Source organism: Rhinatrema bivittatum, chromosome 1 (assembly GCF_901001135.1).
Source record: "Rhinatrema bivittatum chromosome 1, aRhiBiv1.1, whole genome shotgun sequence".
Taxonomy (NCBI): domain Eukaryota; kingdom Metazoa; phylum Chordata; class Amphibia; order Gymnophiona; family Rhinatrematidae; genus Rhinatrema; species Rhinatrema bivittatum.
In genome coordinates, this window is record NC_042615.1 from 426,596,101 (window position 1) to 426,614,966 (window position 18,866).

At 46.8% G+C, this 18,866-nt stretch overlaps 1 protein-coding gene across 2 annotated transcripts in view; it reads right to left on the reverse strand.

Moving 5' to 3' along the window:
• Positions 1-18,866, reverse strand: part of CORO2A (coronin 2A) — a 251,954-nt gene that overhangs the window by 135,362 nt on the left and 97,726 nt on the right. The window contains exon 1 of one of the 2 annotated variants that reach the window (XM_029603858.1): positions 7,607-7,783. The exons of the other annotated variant lie outside the window; for it this stretch is intronic. The gene's annotated coding sequence lies outside the window, so the exon portion shown is untranslated. Of the gene's footprint in view, positions 1-7,606; positions 7,784-18,866 lie in introns of those variants that run through there. 2 annotated transcript variants of the gene reach the window in all.

Sequence of the window (18,866 nt, forward strand, 5' to 3'; positions counted from 1 at the left end):
TCATGCTACTCCGGTCCTCTAAGCAGCAGCACGCAGCTGTCAGCTCAGCAACTGAGGTGCGACTTCCTCCCCTAACGGCCGCCAGTCCTCGCTGTCAACTAGGAAATTCAGGGGCCAATCTTCTCTTCTTTGCTGCCTCTCCGTCTCCCTGGTGAGGATTGCTTGATTTTCTCAAGAAGAGGTGAGACACCCATGCTCTCTAGTTTGGGATTATGTGTATGTGCGCGTGTAGAGATGAGGACAAGACTTCACTTTTAATAATCACTAATGCACTCGACTCGCGGTTAGACAAACACCAGCTCCAGGGCTGGCGTCAAATCTGCCACCTTAGAAAGGGTGCGTTAGCCAAGTGGCGATTTTCTACTACATCGGGGTAATAGCTAATAGCCTCATCTACATGGTATTTACATGTGTTACGATTCGAAGAATCGGTGAACCCTTGGGCCTCAGTGATAAGGTGTAAAAAGGCTTACCACGGTTCCTCGTCGGCGGGAGATGGACCTCAGAGCTGACAGCCGGAGAACGAGGTCATCAGCAGAGCAGTGGTTAAGACAGTTTGGAGTCTAGGCAGGCAGCAATGAGACAAAGCCCAGTATCCGAAGCAGGGTCAAAGGCAGGTGTCAGGCAAGGCGAACTCCAGTATCCGAAGCAGGGTCCAAGGCAGGCAGCAGGCAAGGCGAAGTCCAGTATCCGAAGCAGGGTCAAAGGCAGGCAGCAGGCAAGGCGAACTCCAGTATCCGAAGCAGGGTCCAAGGCAGGCAGCAGGCAAGGCGAAGTCCAGTATCCGAAGCAAGTCAAAGGCAGGCGAGCAAGGTCGACAACACACCAAGCAGGACCTATTGCAAGGCACTGGAGTATCCTCAGAAGCCTCCTTAAATAGTCCTGGATAGGAAGTGGCTCCTGGGGCCTAGGAAGACTTCCTGCCATGGCTCCTTTAAGAAGGGGGAGGAGCCAAGCGCCCGCGTCTGGCTGGGGCTAAGGATGGCCTTGCAGAAGCCGTGCTGCCAACTCCCTGCCGTCTCTGCTGCCAACGAAGGCAGCACGGGGAGCGTCGAGGGGAGCTGCATCTGCCGCTGCCTGCGGCCATCAGAAGTACCCACAGAGAGTTGAAACAGCCGCGATGCAGGGGCCGGGTTGCCGGCTCCCTGCCGCAGCCATCGCTGCTGGTAAGTGCGGTCGGCCCCCACCGATCACAATAACATGTGATGAGAGCTATTAGCTATGTGCTTGTTTGGACGCGCTAATCCCATTATTGCATTGGGAGTTATTCTAGTGCGTCGAAAACGCGCGTCCAACCGAAGGTTAAGCTGTGCGCTAGGCTCAGCACACTTTACTGCATCACCCTGTTAGAGGGCGCCCAACTTCTTGGGAGCCTTAGAATAGAATTTTGATTACAAACTAATTTCCTTCTGCTCCGACTTCCCAAACAGTTAATGCGTTTCCGCGCGACCGGTAATCTTTTTGTTTTCCCCTCAGCTTAGAAACAGGTTTGTAAAAGGCTTTTGAAAATTGCTACAATGTATACTATTGAATTGTCTATAGGCTTTTACCCATGTTAAGTGCACTTAATACGGATAAATGGACTTTTGAAAATAGCTACGACAGTATATTACATTTTCTTTTGAAAATTAGCCTGATAGGATTTATTTAATTATCATCCTCTGTCTAGGAGACAGAGCCTGCACCGGAACAGAAGATATACTACAGACCAGAATTGAAAGGGTACATTTTGAGGGCAACAATAAACACAGCATTACCATTTTTTTGTAATTGGGGGGAGGGGCAGACAATCAGGGATTTGGCACATGCCACTTGCACAAAACATCAAGAGAAACTGTCCTAATTACCAGTGTTAGCCTGGCAATACATATATAAAATTCTGCATATAAGGACAGGTGGACAAATTGATTCTTAACCTTTTTTTCATGCAGCTAGTCTGACAAAAACTGTAATCTACAGAAAATCCTGAGATCCAAGGCATAAAATCCATTTGATTTTTCTTGTGGACAGTAAGACAATCCACATTTTGTTTTAACAAAGCTGAAATCCAGCATCTTTGAGTTTGAATGAAAGCATTCATGCATCCATCTCTAAGATCCTCACCACTGGTGTGTTTTGGTGCCCATTCAGACTACAACTTAATTCATTTGAGAATGACAAAATGTCAAATGTTATCATTTAGTGGTGTGACACAAGGGTTTGGTCCTTGACCAATTCTTTTTAACATTTTCATAAGTGATACTGCAGAAGGACTATCAGGAATGGTTTGTCTTTTTGCTGATGATAGCAAACTCTGCAACAGGGTAGACACCCAGGAAAGTGTGGAAAGCATGAGGAGGGGGATCTAGTGAAACATGAAGAATGGTCCAGAGTTTGGAAGCTAAGATTTAATGCTAAACAATGCAGGATCAAGCATTTTGGCTGCAAAAAGCCAAGGGAGCGGCACAGCAGTGAAATTCTGGATCTGGATCTGGGGGTGATCATATCTGATGATCTCAAGGTGGTCAAACAGATGACAAAGGTAACTGCAAAAGCCAGCAAAATGCTTGGATACATAGGGAGAGGAATGGTCAGCAGAAAAAGGGAGGTGATAGTGCCTCTGTATAGGTCCCTGGTGAGACCTCACTTGGAATTCTGTGAACAATTCTGGAGACCGCACCTTCAAAAGGATATAAACAGGATGGAGTTGGTCCAAATGGTCAGTGGCCTTTACTGTACAGCATATGGGGATCTGAACATGTGTACCCTAGAGGAAAGTCAAGATGGGGAGATAAAGACATTTAAATACCTCCAAAATATCAATGTATAGGAGGCAGCCTTTTTCAGCTGAAATGAAGTTCTAGAAGGAGGGGTCATGGGATAAGGGGGATTGGGGAATGGGAGTAGACCCAGGAGTAATGTAAGGAGACAAGGACAGTATCTAAATTCAAGAAAGCATGGACAAGGACAAAGGATCCCTGTAGGAGTGGTAGGGATTGTAGAGATGAGCAGACCAGATGGACCGTAAGCCCGTTTTCTGTTGTCATGTTCCTATGTTTCTATGGAGAATGATGCTAATATTAAGCATTGTTTTGATGTTGCTATCACATGGTTTCTCCAGCAAGCACTGTCCAATGTTTTTGTTTAAATGTATAAGAAAATGTTGTTTTATTTTTTGTTGGTCTGTTTGACGAATTTGTTTTAAAATATTGTTGTATATTGAGGTATGTTAAGCACTGTAAACCACCCAGCTCAAAGGATGGAATGGAATAGAAATATTTTAAATAAATAAATAAAATGGAAAACATCATATTGCCTGTGACCACACTTTGGGGTAGATTTTAAAAAGCCTATGCGCGTAAATCCACTGGATTTGCGTGTGTAAGTGGGGGTTACACATGCCGGGCCTATTTTAGAAAGGCCGGGCAACGTGCGTAAAGCCCCGGGGCTTCAAAAAAAGGGGCGGTCCGGGGGCGGGGCGGGGCCAGAGGCCTCCGGCACAGGAGCCATTTGCTGCTGTGTTGGAGGATTGCGTGCCGGCAGGCTGCCAGTGCGCACAACTTGCGTCTGCCCAGAGGCAGGCACAACAGGTAAAATAAAGGCCGGGGGGTTTAGGATAGGGCTAGGGGGCGGGAGGTTAAATTAGGGGGTTGGGAATTGGGGAAGGCCGCGGGCGTCGGCGCACGCAAGTTGCACAATTGTGCACCCCCTTGCGCACGCTGACCCCTGATTTTATAACTTGCGCGCACCTCTGTGCGCATGTTATAAAATTGGGCATCCATGTGCGCGCGCCGGGTAGCGCGCACACAACCTTTTAAAATCTACGCTTTTGAGTATTGCGTGCAGTTCTGATTGTCCCATCTCAAGGCAACTAGCACAGCGGGATTAGAAAAGGTTTGGAGAAGTTCCCGGAGGAAAAGTCCATAAAACATTATTAGCCAGGAAGACTAGGTAAATCCATTGCTATCCCTGGGAGCGAGTAACAAGAAACACAGACCTACTTTTTGGGGTCTACCCGGTGCTTGTGACCTGGACTGGCCATTGCCGGAGACAGGATGCTGGGTCTGATGGACTGGTACTTCTTATGTACACCAGAATCTGCTTCCACTTCAGGACCATGTCACAGTTGGCGAATGTGAAAACTGGGAAGTAGCAGCGACAGATGGATATAGAGGATGCAAAGTACATCCTAGTCTATATTCTCCCGGGGTACATTTTAAAAAACAGCGTGCGCGCGAACAAAAGTACGCTGGATATTATAAGATACGTGTAGCCGCGCGTATCTTATAAAATCCGGGGTCGGCACGCGCAAGGGGGTGCACATTTGTGCAACCTGAGCGCGCCGAGCCCGGCGTGCGCTGCCTGTTCCCTCCAAGGCCGCTCCAAAATCGGTGCGGCCTCGGAGGGAACTTTCTTTCCACCTCTCCTCACCTTCCCCTCCCTTCCCCTACCTAACCCACCCCCCCGGCCCTATCTAAACCCCCCCTACCTTTGTTAGCAGATTTACGCCTGCCTCTGGCAGGCGTAAATCTGCGCATGCCAGCGGGCTGCTGGCGCGCCATCACCCGACCCAGGGGCTTGTCCGGAGGCCTCGACCACGCCCCCGAGCCGGCATCACGCCCCTGACATGCCTCCCGCCCCACCCCGAAATTTGCGCCGCCCACCCGACACGCCCCCGACACGCCCCCTTTGCAAAGCCCGGGACTTACGCACTTCCCGGGGCTTGCGCGTGCAGGGGCCTTTTAAGAGGGTTACGCGCATAAGTTATGCGCGTAACCCTCTTTAAAATCCGGCCCCCAAGTTTTGTTTTTTTTATCAATATACTGTGTTTTCACACCAGCTTATGGGGATATAAAGATTGCACAATAGCTAGGTCTATTACACAAACCCACGATTCCAGAGTAATTTCATTTTTTACAGCTTAACCTGATTTGGATCTGCTGGGACAGGGGAGCCATGAAGCAGTTACAGTCGACCTCAGGTAGTGTGCTAAAAGTCACAGGTCCCACTTGAGAGGAATAGTTAATTATAATAGGGTGCAAGCAACATTAACCACTTGCTCAGTAAAGACAGCAAAACAGTACTCCAAGTCCATGAATGTTAGTGCGTTGCACAAAGCAAAGCCAGGAACAAGAGAGAGAGAGAGAGAAAACCAGGGAAAGGACACTGGGCTTGTGCTGGTTAGTGGTTTTGATTAAATGGGAATCCCTTCACCGCATTAGAAGATGAGTGCATGCAGGTTTGGTTAAGTTCTCATCTATGGTCACATGCGAGATAGACAGATTTCCTGATATTTTTCAGACACTGTATAGAGATGCAGGTTAAAAACATAGAAGGAGGAGATAATCTACTGCTTAGGTGCCCTCTGACCTGACCTTCTCTGCCTTGCAGCATCAGAGTGAGTCAGAAAAACAAAGAAACAGCAGCGGATAAGAACCACTGGGCTCATGTCATCTGCCCATTCCTGATGCAATATCACACAGCCAACTGATCTCAAGAGCTAAGGATAGCCCTGTGCTTAACGCATGCTTTGTTGACTGCTATTACTGTGTTTGGCCCGTCACCACCTCCACTGTTCCGTGTATCTAACCACCCTTTCTGTTTAGAAATATTCTTTATATTATTCCTGGAATCTATCCAGGACCCAATGCCAGAGTACGGGAGATTCTTGCACGCGGTAGAACATGGCAGAGCTCACCGGCCCTAGGGAAAATGAGGAAAGCAGCCCATTACAGGCCTTCCAGGCATCACTCGGAACTGCCCCTCCTCAGAAATTTCAACCAGCAGCACCAAGGGCCCCTGTGTATTCACCTTATCTCAAGGAAGGGGGGTCCCATACAGGTATTTGGGTCAGGAACAGAAAAACTAGAATGAATTCTGGAGTAATTTTCAGGCCGATACAGTAAAGCACGGCCATGGTTACAGTTTCTAACCTGCTTTCTACCCACAATTTGGCCGCGTAAGTCTAACCCGCGAGTCACTAACCGTTTTTACCAATCTTTACCGCTTCTTTAATTCGATGCGTATCCCTTTCCGCCCGCGGCATGTATGTGATATGTATGGATTAGCTATTCCCTCCCATACAGTAACATGCGGCCCGATTCGCCTTTTTAACCAACTGTTTTGCCGCGTCTTAAACCCGCTAATTTACCGCCTACCCTGACCCTGGCGTTAGAGGGATGTGACAGCAATAGGCAGGCTCCGGTCAAATAAGTGGGTGGGTTGGAGCAAGCGAGTAACATGGTGTGGCCTGGTTCTCCTACGCTCGGGCCTGGTTCTCCTACACTCGGGCCTGGTTCTCCTACGCTCGGGCATCGGGGATTGCCAGTCCTCTCTCCCCCCCTCCCTCCCGAAGCAAGGCGCAGGGCAAAAATCGACTCAACACGTTATTAAAGCAAATAGAAATTGTAACAAAAGTAAACTTACTGCATGCTTCTAGCACCCCAGTCCTCTCTCCCCTCCTCCCGAGGCGCCCACCGCGGCTCCCCTGCCTCCCGGGGGCAGCCGGCGGCGAAAGCGGCTTCCAGCCGCCCCACCGGCGAAGGTGCATGAACACACGTCCAATTTGGGTGCTCACGCAGCGAAAGCACATGAGCGCACGCCATGACCTCTGACGTCCATCCGGGCACTCAGGTCACGACGTGCGTTCATGCACATTCGCCGGCGGGGCTGCTGGAAGCCGCTTTCGCCGCCGGCTGCCCCCGGGAGGCAGAGGAGCCGCGGTGGGCGCCTCGGGAGGAGGGGAGAGAGGACTGGGGCTGCTGGAAGCATGCAGTAAGTTTACTTTTGTTACAATTTCTATTTGCTTTAATAACATGTCGAGTCGATTTTCGCCCTGCGCCTTGCTTCGGGAGGGAGGGGGGGAGAGAGGACTGGCAATCCCCGATGCCCGAGCGTAGGAAAACCGTCCACTTCCTGGTACCTGTCATTTCAAATGTCATATGAAATAACAGGTACCAGCGCACCCAGGATACTGTATGGGCGCTGTATAGCGCTCTATACAGTAAAATGGATTGCACTTCATGGACGCGCTTTGGATGCGGCTTGCATTTGCATGCCATTTAAATACTGTATCGAGCGGTATGTGATCCGGACTGTGCGTGCGGCAAACAAGGGTGCGCCCGGCACTGCCGCACTCTTTCTAACGCGGCCTTGCTGTATCGGCCTGTTTGAGTTTTTTCTCCAAAATGAATGCGAGTAAATCTGAGCCCCCCCCCCCAGGTCTGAGCAGAAATATGAACCAGATGAGAAGGAATGGCAAGGATATAGTGAGCCAGATGTCAGTCGGTGATTAATTCTCCCTGCCCCTAAAACAAATACATGGCAAATGCAAGTCTTCTCAAATCTCATCGACAAACTAGGTTCTAGGTTCAGTCTTTCAGTTTTCAGACACCGCATTTGTTTTGGTTTCGGCGGTAGTAAGTCTAACGGGCTGAGCAGTGATGATTGATTAGTACTTCCCTGCTCAGAGCTATGCTCCAGCTTCCACTTCTTTTTCGACCAAGCTGGGGCTTTTATCAGCCGCCGCTTGCACTTCGCTCTGCCCTCGGCCTCGGGGCTTTACAGAAGGCCCGCACGCACCCTCCCCGCCGAAGGCTGCAACGAGCTGGTGCCCTGGGCTACTCACCCTCCTCCTGCTCCTGGCTGCGAGCGATCCGCCCGCCTGCCTTTCAGGCTCTGGCCATCTCCCACCCCGCCAAGCGGGGAAATGCTATTAAAAAAAAATAAATAAAAGAAATCTAGGAGCCCACCCCCCATGCAACACGGATCACGATGCGGCGGCAGGCGCTGCACATCTGCCCGGCCCGGGGAGCCTCACCTGCAGGCGGGTGGGCGGGGCCTCGGCCTCCCCGCCTGCTGTCAGCTCGGCGCCCTCCAGGTGTCTCCCGCCCGCTCCTCGTTTGAATAAGCGGCATTGCGACACCGCTCTAGCCTCGTGTTTGACGCCAAAGGGGCTGCTCTCTCTCTCCCCTGCTAGGGAGATGAATTAATCGGCTGCCGTATAGCCGATCCCCGGCTGCCATGTTTGCATGCGCCAGCAGCATTCATGTGCGGGCACCTCGCGAGGGCTTCTGCAGACCTTGCTACCAGCGAGAGCTATTTTTCAAATGCATTCCTTTATTGTAGGGGTGGCGGGAAAATCCCCAGCCTGCGGGAGAGGATCGGGTCAGCGGGCTCTTGCCGATGACCCGGGGTCAGTAGCATGTACTTCCATGAGGGAGTTCCCCCTCGCTCTCGAAGAGGCCGGGCAGGGATGGAAGGAGGGATCCCAAGAATTTGATGCTCACTGCTCCCAGCCTTCCTTGCTCTGCAGTGCACCCTGTTGGCCATCCAAGCAGAGCACGGCGGCCTCTGGCAGTTGTCCCCAGAGGGAGAGCATGCATGCATGAGCCCACAGGCCCCTAAAGATCCGAGGAAAGGATGGGAACAGGAAGAAAAAGGAGTATGAGCACAGTGCTTCAGATATTTATTTTCTCATGTTTAATTTTCACAGGGACATTTAAAAAAAAATTATATTTCCCTCCCAACCAGACTACACTAGTGTTGAGTAGCTAGGAAAGTGACACTCTTCTGTGTCCGGTTACATTAACTTCATCGAGTTCCTTTTCTAGCCCGTGGTACATTCACCATCCTGAATCTCACATGCAAAACTGCTATTTTGGATTTTCTTCACTTTTATTTTGTTCAAGTTCACCTAGTGGATGCCCCTTCAACCTCAGACAGTTTTTTTGGACGTTAAAGGAGCTCCAAATGTCCATGTTCCGGGGTCAGAAGGGGGCTTGAGATCAGTTTCTGGTTAATCTTGTATTGTCATTTGTAATCAGTATCCTCCTCACCAGGCTCTAATAAGGACCGTGCATGCGCCCGTATTTTCCCACACCTCCAACATCTCTTCCAGTCCTCATGATGTACCTCAAGCGCTTCAATCAAACTTCTGTGGTAGAACGGGACTCTGCTGCTACTGCAGCAACCAGTCTGCAGCCTCCACAGAGCCAGGGCCACCTGCAAACCAGAGAAACGCTAAGGAAGAGACGCAAAATAATGTTACCTCTCTATCTTGTATTTTGCATCTCATGCGGCTGCTTCCTTCTCTACCTTCCTACCCAACAGGCACACCGCAGCAGCTGGAATCAGATACAGAAATGGGAGGTCTGTCTGTCTCTCCGACTCTCTCTATTGCCCTTGAGTAAGACAAGAGGGACCAAAGACGTAAAAAGCAGATTACCGTGCACATCTAAAAACAAAATAACTACTCATTACCTCGGGGCTTCCTGATATGACAACAACAGTGCTTTCCACTCCCAAGGAGCTAGTGGCCAAGTGAATTCTGGTCTCCCTTGTGGCACCACAGAGCACCTGTCACCGGCACACATGTGTATTGTCCCACCTTTGTTTTATCTAATGAACTTTACCATTAAATTCCTCCCCTCCCCCAAAAGAAAACAAAATTGTCAGCTCTAGGAAGAAAATATCAAAACAACTTATTACTTACATTTTCATTTTGCTGCTCTTTTTTTTTCCCGCATCCATTACTGACTTCCTGGATGTCTGCTTAAATGAAGCTTTGCAGAGGATGGGTATTACTACTACTACTACTAAATTTGACTCAATATATATACGGCATTGTACAATAACATACAAGAGACAGTCCCTTCCCAGTAGAGCTTACAATCTAATCAAAATAAACATACAAGGCAAAAGAGACTTTGGGCATTTCATTCATTTAAAAAATGATTAAAAATTAATAGGGCTATATGTGGGACAATCAGGGAATAAGATTTAAAAGCAGCCTCAAAAAGATGGGTGTTTAGATGGGAGTTAAATAAGTCAAGAGAGTGAGCATGCTCAGGAGCACCAGCTCAGGAAGTCCATTCCAAGCACACAGTGCAGCCAAAGAAGAAGAGCATAGATAGGAGAGAGACCTGCCTGAACAGCAGAGTATTGAGTCCACATTCAGGCCGATGCAATATAGTGCGCATGGCTTTACACGTACTTGGATGCGCATTTTGGATGCGCAGCCAAAACCCTTCCTGCAATAAGGGAATTAGCACATCCAAACCAGCGCATAGCTAATAGTGCTCATCACATGTAAATTCATGTTGTTGAGGCTATTAGCTGGTACCCTAAAGCATAAAATTGCCACGCTGCCATGGTGCCTATTTTAATGCTACAAATTTAACACCTGCCCAGGAAAAAGCATTAAAGCATGTGCGCTCAAGGGCTGACAAAAAAACCCCCAAAAAATCCTGCTTTCTGTGATTCCTCCTATTAGTATCCTAGCAATACTAAATAGAAGGAACCACAGAAAGCAGAATTATGTCCCGCTCAGGGGCTTAACAAAAAAAAAAATTGTGATTCCTCACAGAAAGCAGCGTCCCCAAGGTCTGGTCCAATTGGAATCCCTGCCGGCAGTAAGTGAAGGAGTGAATACATTAATATTAAGTGTCAGGCACTTGATATTAATTTATTCACTCCACTTAAGAACATAAGAACATGCCATACTGGGTCAGACCAAGGGTCCATCAAGCCCAGCATCCTGACTCCAACAGTGGCCAATCCAGGCCATAAGAACCTGGCAAGTTCCCAAAAACTAAGTCTATTCCATGTTACTGTTGCAAGTATTAGCAGTGGCTATTTTCCAAGTCAACTTAATTAATAGCAGGTAATGGACTTCTCCTCCAAGAACTATCCAATCCTTTTTTAAACCCAGCAACACTAATTGCACTCACCGCATCTCCTGGCAACAAATTCCAGAGTTTAATTGTGCATTGATTGAAAAATAACTTTCTCCGATTAGTTTTAAATGTGCCAAATGCTAACTTTATGGAGTGCCCCCTAGTTCTTCTATTATCCAAAAGAGTAAATAACCAATTCACATTTACCCGTTCTAGACCTCTCATGATTTTAAACACCTCTATCATATCCCCCCTCAGCCTCTATCATATCCTTCCTCAGCCGTCTCTTCTCCAAGCTGAACAGTCCTAACCTCTTTAGTCTTTCCTCATAGGGGAACTGTTCCATCCCCTTTATCATTTTGGTAGCCCTTCTCTGTACCTTCTCCATCGCAACTATATCTTTTTTGAGATGCGGTGACCAGAATTATACACAGTATTCAAGGTGTGGTCTCACCAAGGAGCGATATAGAGGCATTATGATATTTTCCATTTTATTCACCATCCCCTTTCTAATAATTCCCAATATTCTGTTTGCTTTTTTGACTGCCGCAGCACACTGAACCAACGATTTCAATGATGCCTAGATCTCTTTCCTGGGTGGTAGCTCCTAATATGGAACCTAACATTGTGTAATTATAGCATGGGTTATTTTTCCCTATATGCATCACCTTGCACTTATCCACATTAAATTTTACCTGCCATTGGATACCCAATTTTCCAGTCTCACAAGGTCTTCCTGCAATTTATCACAATCCACTTGTGATTTAATACTCTGAATAATTTAATATCATCTGGAAATCTGATTACCTCACTTATCATATTCCTTTCCAGATCATTTATAAATATATTGAAAAGTAAGGGTCCCAATACAGATCCCTTAGGCACTCCACTTCTTCCACTGAGAAAATTGTCCATTTAATCCTACTCTCTTTTTCCTGTCTTTTAGCCAGTTTGTAATCCACGAAAGGAGATTGCCACCTATCCCATGACTTTTTAGTTTTCTTAGAAGCCTGTCATGAGGAACTTTGTCAAACGCCTTCTGAAAATCCAAATACACTCCATCTACCATTTCACCTTTATTTACATGTTTATTAATTCCTTTAAAAAAGTGAAGCAGATTTGTGAGGCAAGACTTGCCTTGGGTAAAGCCATGCTGACTTTGTTCCATTAAATCATGTCTTTCTATATGCTTTGTGATTTTGATATTTAGAACACTTTCCACTATTTTTCCTGGCACTGAAGTCAGGCTAACCGGTCTGTAGTTTCCCGGATCGCCCCTGGAGCCCTTTTTAAATATTGGGGTTACATTAGCCACCCTCCAGTCTTCAGGTACAATGGATGATTTTAATGATAGATTACAAATTTTAACTAATAGATCTGAAATTTCATTTTTTAGTTCCTTCAGAACCCTGGGGTGTATACCATCCAGTCCAGGTGATTTACCACAATCAGTTTGTCAATCAGTCCTACCACATCTTCTAGGTTCACCGTGATTTGGTTTAGTCCATCTGAATCATTACCCATGAAAACCTTCTCCGGAACGGGTATCCCCCCAACATCCTCTTCAGTAAACACCGAAGCAAAGAAATTGTTTAATCTTTCCACAATAGCCTTATCTTCTCTAAGTGCCCCTTTAACCCCTCAATCATCTAATGGTCCAACTGACTCCCTCACAGGCTTTCTGCTTCGGATATATTTAAAACATCCTGCCGATTGGCCCATTCATTGTCACATGTCAGTGAAAGGACCAATCCTCTTTTAGAAGGCTGTTCTGAAAGGGGATTGGTCCTTTCACGGACAAATGTCAGTGAAAAGAACCAATCAAGAAAAGCCCTGCCAGTGGTGGGGAGGGAGCTCTGGCCAGGCTGTTCTAGACACACAGCCACTTCTCCTGGGCACCCGATGCAGAGCACTAGGGATGCATAAATTACGTCCCTTTTAGTGCAGCAGCTCATTTGCCTATTGCATCAAGTGCCCAGGACAGGTGGATGTGCGCACATTCAAAAAACACAGAAACATAGAAATTACGGCGGAAAAGGACAAAATGGTCCAGCCAGTCTGCCCAGTAAGCTTATGGTAGTTTGTACTGTGCCGTGTAGGTTACCCCATGCTTATATGTTTCCCAGACCATAAAAGTCATGGCCCTCATTGATTGCTGTTTGAATCCAGTTCCCCGTTACCCCTCCCGTGCTTATTTATTTCCCACATTAGCCTTTGTTGATTGCTATTGAATCCAATTCCCTGTTATGCCTTGCTGTTGAAGCAGAAAGCAATGTTGAGTTGCATCAAAGTAACATTCTTATTGGTTAAGGGTAATAACTAGGGATGTTCATTCATTTTCAATGAAACAGACAATGGCAACAAAATTGTTGATTTCGTCCTGTTTTGGGAGTGCCACAAAACGAAAAAAAATTTGATGAAATGTTAAAATTAGTATTTCCTGTTAGTGCGCACTAACGGGTCTTTGGTGCGCATTAAGTAGATGTTAGTGTGCATTAGGACCTGTTAGTGCGCACTACCTAGTTTTCCTAATTTCAAAGTTAGTGCGCACTAATAGGACTTAAGGTGCACTAACTGGATGTTAGCGCGCACTAACAAAAAATGTTACCAATAAGTTAAAAAGTGTCAGTTGGGGAGCAGTTCGTTAGCTAGAGGCATGGTCCTGCATTCCCATTGGCTGTTTCCTTAGTTACTTGTTTGTGCATATTAGTGCGCAGTAACTACATGTTAGTGTGCACTAAGTCCCGTAGTGCACACTTACTCCAAAATTAGGGAAACCTGAAATAAATACCTCCCGAACCATTTTAAAAATGAAACTTAACAGATAACCCGAAACAAAAAGGACCTGGAAAAAAATCAATGCACATTCTTCCACCACATCAGCAAGTTACCCCCATACTTGTTTCCCCAGACCATAAAAGTCGGGGCTCTCAGATGCTGAATGAATCCAATTCCCCTTTTCCCCTGCCCTTGAAGCAGAGAGCAATGATGGAGTTGCATCAACAGTATCAAGGCTTATTGATTAAGGGTAATAACTATCACATGATCAAATTACTCCATGCACTCTTTTCTTCATTTCCATCATTTAGCCTTTAGGGTTCTACAGTATTTATCCCATGCCCTTTTGAATTCTTTCACTGTTTTGGTTTTCACCACCTCCTCCGGAAGGGCATTCCAGGCATCCACCACCCTCTCCATAAAAAAATATATTCTGACATTGGTTCTGAGGAGTCCTTCTTGGAGTGTCATTATGTGACCCCTGGTTCTATTGATTTCTTTCCAATGGAAAAGGTTTGACGTTTCCATATCATTAAAACCTTTTAGGTATCTGAAGGTCTGTCTAGAGGACGTAAATGAATGTGGAAAAATGTGGAAAAAAAGATTTGCATTCACAAAAAAGCGGGGAGTAGCTTGCTTTTTACGGCAGTTACTACCCCAAACCAAATAAGCCTGATACTTCACTTTCAATGCATATCCAGCATAGCTCTCTGCTTCAACGGCAGGGGAGAAAGACTAATACTTCTCACATATCCAGCATAGCTGTCTGCTTCAATGGCAAGAGAGAAAGACTGATACTTCACGCATATCCAGGATAGCTCTCTGCTTCAACGGCAGGGGAGAAAGACTGATACTTCACGCATATCTAGAATAGCTCTCTGCTTCAACAGCAGGGGAGAAAGTCTGATACTTCACGCATATCCAGCATAGCTCTCTGCTTCAACGGCAGGGGAGAAAGTCTGATACTTCACGCATATCCAGCATAGCTCTCTGCTTCAATGGCAGGGGAGAAAGACTGATTCTTCACTTTCAATGCATATCCAGCATAACTCTCTGCTTCAACGGCAGGGGGAATGAAGAAAATTGGATCCATATACAGACAACCAACAAGGACTGAATTACATAGTCTGGGTAAACAAATAAGCATGGGTGTAGCTTGCTTATTGCGGCGGTTACTATCCCTAACTAATTAAGCTAAATATTTCACTTAGATGCAGCTCCAACACTGCTCTCTACATTAATGGTGGGGGTGGAAGGGAAATAGAACCAAAAGGTTACTAAGAGCCAAGAGTAACAGATAAGTATGAGAAAAAAAAATGCTAAACTTGCTGGGCAGACTGGATGGGCCGTTTGGTCTTCTTCTGCCATCATTTCTATGTTTCTATGTATCATATCACCCCTGTGCCTCCTCTCTTCCAAGGTATACATATTCCTTCAGTCTCTCCTCATAGGTTTTCTGATACTGATCCCACTCCATTTTGGTAGCCCTTCTCTGGACCACTTCTATCCCTTTTGAGATAAGGGCTCCAGAGGGCCCAGTCTGGATGCATGATTTTTACGTGCCAATATTACATCAGCCTATTGTTTAAGACAGGGTTTCCAAATCCTTTCCTGGTGATCCTATAGCCAGTGGGGTTTTCAGGATGTCCAAAGGGAATATGTATGAAATAAGTTTGCATACATTGGAGAGTCGGTCTATTATTCAAATTTATCTCATGCATATTCACTATGGATAGCCTGAAAACCTGTCTGGAATTGAAGTCACCAGTGTTGCGGGAGCGCAGGGAGTGGTTCCATTCTCAGAGAGGAAATGCACCCTTGGGCCATGACGTGATCGGAGAGGAGCTCTAGAGAAGCGCTGTAGCAGGTGAAACATGCCCCAGCACGGGCCAGCAGGCTGGAGATAGGGAGCCCTGGCCTCTGCTGAACCTGACGCATCAGAGAGACCCAGCAACGTAATGTTGGTCTCTGAAATAGCCCTCCGGCCACTCGATAGCCCTTTCGGACCTGCCGTATAAAACAGCAGATGCGACAGGAGGCTGAGGGCAGAAACGAACAGACTCAGATGAAGACTCAAGGTACTTGACGGACTCAGACATACATACAGGTTGCTTGAAGATTCAGGATATGAAGTGTCCAGAATTAAAGAGAATACTGAAGAAGTACTGCCACGCCACACGCCCTACACAGCCAGTCAAGGCAGGTCGTGGACCACGTTGAAGATGAAGTAGACTCCAAACTCAGATATCGACTCAGGTTACTTAGAGTTCAAAATGACGGTGAGTGCTGAATGAGTGCTGCCTCACCGCGCACCCTACACAGCCACTCAAGGCAAGTCGTGGACCACACAGATGACGAAGCAGCCTCCAGGCGAAGCAATGAACTTCGAATCCGATCATGGCAAAGATTCAGATGAGGCCTGCACCGAGACGCAGACAGTCAAGGCAAGGCAGGGCCACACTGGAATGGAGCATGTTCAGGCAGAGTCTCAGGCATGAACCGAAGCAGACACGAAGAACTCTGGAGACCAGGTCAGGATAAGGACTAAGAACAGAACCTGAGGATCCAAAGCTCGGAGCAAGGAACTTGTAGCGGATTGCTCGGAGAAAAGAAGCTCGGAGGGAACCTGAAGCTTGGAGGATTCAAAGCGACGGTCTTCCCGAAACTTGCGCTGCCGAGAGAAGAGAATCTGGATATGAAGCTCAGGACATCATGACGAAGACACAGGATCGGACGATGAGAAGAGCATCTGGATATGAAGATCAGGACATCATGATGAAGACACAGGAACAGACGAGAGACCATGACGAAGAACATCAAGACATCTGGAACCGATGAGATGAAGACACGGGATCCCATGAAGAACAGAGTGCCTAGGAGGAGCTGAGATGGCGAAAAGTACAGGAGCAGACTAACTCCTTGCAAAGGTGATGATGAACTGAAGACAGAGCCCTTTTATAGGGCTGAAGAGGAACTCCCACGATGAGGTCATCAAATGGGGCCACGGGCCCACTCCCACGCTGGCCCTTTAAGAGACTGAAGGAGGCGCGGCCGCGCGCCTAAGGAGAAAGGAGGCAGGACCCTAGAGAGCAGCATCCATGCCACAGAGTGGAGCAGGAACAGCCCAGGTTGCAACCAGGCCCAGCAACGTCGGCAGCTCCCTGCTGCCACGGAGGAAGGCTTCAGGGCGGCCTCTGAGCCGAGAGGGAGGAGGCTGAGGATGGCTCCCCACTGCCAGATGGCAGCAAGAACACTGGCGACCTCCATGCCATGTGGGGACACCGGCGGCCTCCTGGCTGCAAGGGCTGCACTAGGGCGGCTCCAGCTGCACAGGAGAGGAGTGTCGGAGTTGGTGGCCACCAGGCCGCATGGAAGCGCAGCAGCCTGGCCCACCGTGCAGAGAGGTGACATTGGGAAAGCAGGCAGGCTGGCGGAGAAGGTTGTAACAACTAGGACAGGTAAGGGAAGCTCTGGAGTATGGTGTAAGTAGTCTCATCTTTCATGATTAATAGACACGCCTCCCTTACAGTCAGAGAATATGCAGGATGTTTTTATCGTTTTAAGTAGCCATGCTAACTCCTGCTTCAGGAAGCATTACCCCATAATACTGCATAGCTTAATACTGCCACATATTAACAATATATATACATGACCTGCTAGGTGTTGTTTCCTATATACAGAAACATAGAAACATAGAAATGACGGCAGGAAAGGACCAAATAGTCCATCCAGTCTACCCAGCAAGCTTATGCCAGTATCTGCCGTACCATACAGATCACCCCCATACTTATCAGTTTCCCAGACCATCAAGGTCAGGCTCCTTGTTGGTTGCTGTCTGAGTCCAATTCCCCATTACCTCTTGCAGTTGAAGCAGAGAGTAATGTTGGAGTTGCATCAAAAGTATCAGGTTTATTGTTTAAGGGTAGTAACAGCTGCATCAGCAAGTTACCCCCGTGCTTATTTGTTTTCCTAGACTGTAAAATTCAATGTCCTTTTTGGTTGCTGTCTGAATCTAATTCCCCTTTTTCCCCTGCCATTGAAGCTGAAAGCAATAATGGAGATGCATCAACAATATGAAGGCTTATTGGTTAAGGGTAGTAACCATCACACCAGCAAGTTACCCCCATGCACTCTTTTCTTCATTTTCATCCTCTAGCCTTTAGGGATCCAGTGTTTATCCCATGCCCCTTTGAAATCTTTCACTGTTTTAGACTTCACCACCTCCTCTGGAAGGGCATTCCAGGCATCCACCACCCTCTTCATGAAGAAATATATAGATATAGTTCATAAAAGTCAAAACATTACGAGAGGACATTACTTAGAAAATTCAGCATATTAAGAACATAAGAACATAAGAACATAAGAAAATGCCATACTGGGTCAGACCAAGGGTCCATCAAGCCCAGCATCCTGTTTCCAACAGTGGCCAATCCAGGCCATAAGAACCTGGCAAGTACCCAAAAACTAAGTCTATTCCATGTAACCATTGCTAATGGCAGTGGCTATTCTCTAAGTGAACTTAATAGCAGGTAATGGACTTCTCCTCCAAGAACTTATCCAATCCTTTTTTAAACACAGCTATACTAACTGCACGAACCACATTCTCTGGCAACTGGTTGGAAAGTTTTAACTTTTTCACAGAATTCTGCTTTACTGGGTCAGGCAGGTCTGAGCAAAACCAAATATGTCATTCCAGAGATACCTTGTCTGCCTAGTGTTTACACAAGCCCGCACAAACAGGAGATGATAGCAAAGGGATTCCTCATCCTACTATACATGTCAAAGTGGAGACTTTGAAAAAACAGAAAATGTGTAAAGAGCTCCATGAGTTTCAGTGTAACTCTAAAAATAACTTTCATAATTCCAATAATTTTTCTGATACACACAAAAAAATCACAAAATACTAAAAAACCTTGGTTCACTGCAGAACCTAAGACACTTAAACAACAATTAAGAGCCAAAGAAAAGAAATGGCGCAAGGACCCTACCCCCACCCTTCTAGCATCCTATAAACACACTCTCCACTCCTCCAGAACCTCCATACTGAAAACCAAAAAAGACTACAACGCTCAAAAAATCCACAACTGCCAATACGATGCTAAAGCCCTCTTCGCTTACGTCTCACTCTTCACAAATACAGCTCCCCCCTTCACAGATAACGATGCTAAAAACAAATGTAATGAACTAGCAACCTTTTTCCATACCAAAATCACCAATCTCATTTTGAAGTTTCCCCCTTCCTCCCCACCTACTTACACCATTCAGAAGAACCCAAACATCACTCTCGACTCCTTTGAAACTACCTCCACCTCTGAGATAACAGTACTCCTAAAGAAAATGAAACCTTCTACACATCCGGAGGACTCAGTTCCTACAAAATCACTTCTAACTATCCCTGACGTTATAGCCAAACCTATATCAGAAATTATTAAC